This window comes from Amborella trichopoda, chromosome 9 (genome assembly GCF_054954075.1).
Source record: "Amborella trichopoda isolate Santa Cruz 75 chromosome 9, AtrichopodaSantaCruz75HAP2 v2.0, whole genome shotgun sequence".
Classification (NCBI taxonomy): Eukaryota; Viridiplantae; Streptophyta; class Magnoliopsida; order Amborellales; family Amborellaceae; genus Amborella; species Amborella trichopoda.
In genome coordinates, this window is record NC_142344.1 from 2,343,531 (window position 1) to 2,350,300 (window position 6,770).

Genomic DNA, 6,770 nt, shown 5'->3' on the forward strand with positions numbered 1-6,770 from the left:
GCACCTTACTTTGATTGTTTAATGTTGACACCTTAAAATATGAACTATTCAACGTGTCATTCGTTCATGGAAGCATATCTAAAATATCGATTGCTCTAATTAACAACTGTGTTCTTTGATGGGTTTTTTAATTAACTAAGAAATATGTGGAATTTTATGTTGTTCATCTCATTGTACCTCTTGATGAATTTCCCTTGAATTAAATGACGTAAGACTGAGCCCAACGTCTTCGTTTTGAAGGCGTCATTGCACCCTGTCTGGTGCATTTGTACGTCTGTAACAGAGGAGGCACGGCTTGGGGTTGCATGCGGCCACGGCCATACAAAATACTTTTTCATACATGAGGCAGTATACAACATGCACAACCTGTTTAAAACAGTAATTCACACAGTCCCAAGCCATCAGACGTGGAAAGTGATTGCTGAGATGCGTCGTACCTCCACCCTTATGTTAGAATTTTTGATGATTGGTTTCTAGGGCTTGGGGGGTCATTATTTATTGTGCATTCAATCTAGGCTATACTATTTCATAGGCCAGATGGCCCATATTGTCTTTTTCCATGCATCTGTGTGTTTTTTTTCATGCATCAGTTACGATCCCCGATCTATTCGAGCTCAAGGTGAGTGGGTCAAGCTCAAATCATGAGCTCAAGCGACTCTAACATGAAAAAGCCAAGCTTGAACAAGCCTGAGCTCGACTCGCAGACAGCTTCATAGAGAGCTCTATGACCTCAGATGAAGCAGCTACTGTGGGAGATGAAATATCGCGTTGGTAATCATATTTAAGGAAACCAAACTTTTAGTGAGTTTGCTTAAGTTTTGAACTAAGAAGTCTTTCTACTTAAAGGTATTTAAAACCTTGATTTACTTCTATTTTTCAAATAAAATCTAGAAATGGATCTACTTTTAAATAAGCCCTAGAACAAACAAGCTCGTTCAAACTCCAAAGTCTGGGGTGTAATGGGAATATAACGCCAGTGATGTCACTGGTATGTTACCAAATGCGGTATCAGGGTGTAATGGGAATATAAGGATTTGTGAATTGCAGTGTAAAGCTGTGCACATGTTAGATGCTTTCCCATGTCCCTTTTATATCGGTGTTCTAAAACTCGAGCGAATTAACTTGGACTCAGTGGAGGGCCTCGACGCCCTGCCAATACGAGTTCAAGGTACAGACTCGGGTATATTAAAAGCTCTTTAAAAGTTTTAAGTGTATTACTACTAAGGAACCAATAAATGTTGCATAAATGTATTTACGTGTGATTTTTATTTTTGGTAAATATTCCATATTAAATTTTATATTTTCCTTTTCTTGATCTTTTTTATCACATGTTATGATTATGTAGTCATTCTTTTCTATCTTTTGTAGACTTTTAATGTTGTTTATGACTTTTTTTTTTTTTAATAAAGTTTTTTTTTATTTTACAGTTTTCAACCCCTTTTGGTCTTTTACATGACCTGGGAGAGTCACAAAGCTCAGGTCCAGGTTCCAACCCAGGTAGAGTAATTTTATCTGCAAGTATTTTGCATAGCCGCGGACACATGCAGCCACAGGCCCTTGTGCCACCCTGTTTTCGCAGTGCACTTGAGTTTTGGTGGGGATCCAATAAAGAAACAGTGTGGAATGGGATGGGGAAAGCAACTTAAGTCTCCAATTTCCATTTGTTCATTTAGTGTTTCTCTTTTATCTCAAGTTCGTGGAGCAATATGTCGGGCTCTTTGATTAGATGTACGTGTCAGATACCGTGTCTGGTCCACAAGGCTTGAATATAATTGAAATGAGAACGAGTTGGCTAATGAGATAGACCGAGAGAGACGATGAAGAATAGTATTGCATTGTCATTCTAAAAGAAGGCGTAGTAGTTAGTTTTGGGCTAATCATCTATTTTTTTATTCAAAGATTTACTATACATTTTAAGATTATTTATTTTTGGTATTAAGAGGTCAAAACCACTATTAGAATTACTTGGAGATATTTTATATGAATTTTGTTAGCTTGAAGTGCGTCGTACGATAAAACTTTTCTTTTGGACTTTAAACCCAGTCAAGGCAAGGCAAGGCAATTTATTCTAGTGATGATATTGAGATGGCAAGGCAAGAATTGAGGTCTGCTTTAAAAAAGAGGAAGTATCTGCTAATCTTGGATGACCTGTGGGCTCGGTTGGAACTTAAAGAAGTTGGAATTCCACCACAACATCGAGAATGGGAGTAAGATTATTGCGATCAGCCGAAGTCTCAATGTTTGTAGCGACATGGATGCCGAGCATAACTTGGAAATGAAAAAATGGTCTTTCGCTGAATCATGGGATTTCTTCCAATCGAAAGCCGGTCAACATTTTCGTTCTCCATTGATAAGGCCCAGGGCAGAAGCCATCCTTAAAAAGTGCGACGGGTTGGCCCTCGCGATCATCACTGTGGGACGCGCAATGGCAACAGGAAAAGAGCAGAGGAGTGGGAAGATGCAGAGCATCAATGGAAGAAATCAGCCTCCAGCCTCCGAGGTATGGTTCAAGATGTATTCAAGCCCTTGAAGTTCGGTTATGATAGATTAGATGATGATGAACTAAAGTCTGGCTTCTTATTTTGCGCCACATTCCCTGAAGACTACTCTATTAGTATCAATGAAATCGTAGATTACTACATTGTAGAAGGATTAGTAGATAGACTTGGTGAATTCCGAGCCACCTTGAATATGGTGCATGCTTTGGTCGGAGGCCTCAAGACTTCATGCATGCTATAAGGTGGTAATTCTGAAAATACTGTCAAGATGCATGACATGTTGCTCGAATTGGGAAGATGGATTATGTCCATAGAGTCTAAATACCAGCCTCAGTCCTTAGTGTGGTCCAGATCCGGACTGAGGAAGATGCCAGACGATGAGAAACAGCAAGAGTTATAAAGAGTTTCAATTATTGATACTCGTATTCGGCGACTTCCCCAGTTAACTCAGGAATACCCAAATCTTGTGATGTTGCTCCTTCGAGACAACTTTTCATTAAAGGTCATCCTGCCGAACAATTTATTTGAATGCATACAAGCCCTTCGAGTTCTTGATCTCTATAAATCACAAGTAACATCTCTACCATCTTCCCTGTCACACTTGGTAGACCTCCGAGTACTCTGACTGGGGAATGCTTGAATCTACCAGCAACAATTGGAGAGCTCCAGCAACCTCAAGTGCTGTACCTGCCATATTGTTGGAAGATCAAAGAACTTCCTGTCGGATTCTGGAATTTGGTTAATTTAAGACACCTACATCTATCAGAAACATGGTCCCTTGTGAAAATCCCCCCTTGTGTACCTGGTGGTTTCCCGAATTTAGAAGAGTTGCTCTTGAGAAATAGCAAAGTTTCACACGAAACAGAGAGTTGGTGGAGGATGTGGGAGTTGAACTGCTTAACCACCATTGATGTTTACAGGATAGGGTTAATGGTCTCTGAGGATTGGCTTATGAAGATTCGTAGGGGCGTACGGGATTTGCTCTTAGATCATTGCTTTCTTCCTGATGATGCCTTCATTGCCCTAGAAGAGTTTCAGAACATACAACGCTTCTCTCGTATGCTGCCCGTGTTGGAAACGATTCGCCATTCATGTCACAAACCATCTACGAATAGATTCTTCTTATGAAATGCAGAGTTTGGTGGTGGCTGAGCATGCCAAAGCTGACATGTTTCAAAGCATAGAGGGTCTGGAACTTCGATCTATGGTATTGAATCAGATATGCCTTGGGGTTCCTCCATGTCCAAATTGCTGATTCTCTTCCCAAACGGTGTTGTCCATCTCTTAAAAAATTTACGTCACATGAGTGTCTGGGAATGAGAAGGATTGGAAGAGATTATGGAAGTTGGGGAGGGAGAAAATGATGCACTTCCAAGATTGGGAGTGTTAATTTTATCGAAGCCACCCAAGCTGAAGATCATATGTGACCGTGCCATGAACTGGCCATTGTTCGAGTGGTTGGACATCTGCGAATACCCGAAGTTAAAGAAACTCTCCTTCATATCTGGCAGCATTGTTGCAGAGAGGGAGTGGTGGGAAGCTCTGGAGTGGGAAGACCAAAACATCGCAAACTCCCTTCCTCAACCTCGATTCGACAGGAGAAGATGAGCTTACAGAGGAGAAGGTGACAATTAACGTGCGATCATGTAGTAGTAAAAGGGGGTATGTGTAAGACCAAGGAAGAGGGTAAGAGTAAGATAGATCTAGCATCGTGGTTGGTTTCTAAGAGCAACTAAATGGCTGTGCATCAAAACTTGGCTGTGTTCGATTGGGACTCATCCGAGTTACATGGACTTAGGAGATTACCGAGGCAGGACCGGCTGAGTCTCGGATGTTTTCGATATGTTATGTTTTCTCGGGATTCAGGCTCGGTCTAGTTCGAGCTGCCTAACTTACACTCGGGACCTGAGCGAATCCTGACCAGTATCCTTGTTGTAAGCCATAGCTAAATGAACCATAAGCAAGGTTTTGGCTTCCCAGACCTGAAAGGTCTGGTCAAGGTCAGGTGCACACGGACCCAACCTGTTGGGTCCAATTTCTAGGTCTAGAACTGAACCCAGTCAGGTTGATTTGTTGGGTCCATTAGTCGACCCGACCCATTACCCACCTGGCCACCTCTTTGGGGAACGATATTCTCTCAAATGGTTACTGAGTTTGTCCTTCTAAATCTCTCCTCTTCCTCTCTGTCACAATCTATTACTTCGATCAGCGTTGAGAAATTATGCTATTTATAATAAATTTATTTAACTATTTGTTAATGAAAGATGGGATTAGTGGTGCCTTCCTCTTTGAAAATTTCATATATTTCTTACTGATTTTTTTTTCTCTATGTTTGCTTCTATTTTTACTTAGTTTCAGCGATATGAGAATGAATATTTGCGTCCATTAGGATACGAGGGAAACCTTTACATATGCATCACCCATGTACTAAACATCTGCGATTGCAATTCTTCAATTATTTCATTTGATTGGACGGCTAAGATAACTTTAGTTATAAAATGACAACTTAAGCTTCTAAAGGTATGGTCTTACTTAAATGGGAGTATTTTAATTTTATTCTTTTCTTAACAAATCTTGAGATAAAATTTGGGACGTACCATCTTCTTCTCAAGCCTAATAAAAATAAAAAAATATTGTTTTTATTAAAAAAACCAAAATACCCTTATCACTTACAGCTGTATTTGGTCATTTTGTCTTTAGGCAGAAGATGCTCCTCTACAATAGAATACAATATTGAATTAGTCTGAACTGCAGACAACTTCGTAAAGAGATCTACACCCTAGAATTTCATGTGAAGTAGCAATATGTAGGTGATACAATATACTGAACATTTGTTTTGTAGAAAAGGTGGCTGCCATGCCGAAGCCCCATCTTCCACAAAGTTTTGAAGCTGCTGATTTCATGGGTTACATGGAATTAGCAGCGGCCAAAAACATATTGTGAATTGATATTGTTCTTTCAAGCCCCTAGAAATGGTAACTTCCATATGGTGGTCCCACTATTGTATAACTTCCATATGGCCCTTAGAAGTGGTAACTTCTATAGGTCGCTCGTGAAAGTGGCAACATCCACGAAACAAACACACCTTTAAATAGACAACACGATTAGTAAATTTGCTTTAGGTTTGAACTTTGAACCTCTCAATTTAACGTATTTAATAATACCGTGGATCACTTTGCCATCAAATTTAGAAATGCCCCTACCCTTAACCGATCCAATTAATTTCACATTATTCTATGGATCTATTTTGGTGAGTTTGTTGGCACATCTATCCCCTCCAACTAAAAATATATGTTAGATAGGAAAGAGCTGGGATAGCCCATATATATATATATATATATATGAAAGAGCTGGGATAGCCCACTAGCTCATATGAACATAGGAGCCCAATAGCTCAGATTGAATCTGGGCCGATCTGACTATCACGAATATCCGGTAGTGTTTGAATTTTAATATTTTTTCATAAAAAATAGTTGGATCTTCAAAAAATATCAAAAAAATATTTTACATGAAATAAATTGACCAAAATACCCCCAAAAAGTTTCAGGGGTATTTTGATCATTTTATTTTACTCAAATAATTTTTTAATATTTTTATTAAGTGCGCCTTGATGAGAATAACACACGTCTAAAATTCAAGTGATTTTGATTTGTATAAAAAAAATTAAAATTCAAACATGAAATGAAGTTGTGACCGTCAGATCGGTTCAGATTCAATATGGGTCATTGGGTTCATATGAGTTAGTGGGCTAATCCCAGCTTTTTCCATATATATATATCTATATATATGGAAAAATCTTCTCAATGCCTATAGCTTAAAATGAACATTGATTTCACCTACTCTCATCACTGTTAAAAGTTCATCACACAACACGATTGTCTGCTAGTGTTTTATTTTTCATTTTTTTTCTACAAATCGGAATGATTTGAAATTTGGAGCATGTGTATATCTTAGTGAGGCGCACCTAATATCATAATTTAACTTGGCCATTAGATGTGAAATTGGATAACTACATTTATTCCATTGACCAAGTTCAAACTTCAAAATAATTGATACATCTAAGCTATCAAATTTCACATCGGATGGTTATAATTACTTGTGACCTCCTTGTACCACAAGTAAATGATCTCATTGTATACAATCCCAAAATAAAAAAGTGACCTGGTAGTTGTCCCCCATTCCCACACACATAATCTGGCTGATGAAGTACATGCAAGTCTCCATATTATACTTCATAAAAACCTTTGAAATTCCAGCCATGGGTATTGGTTT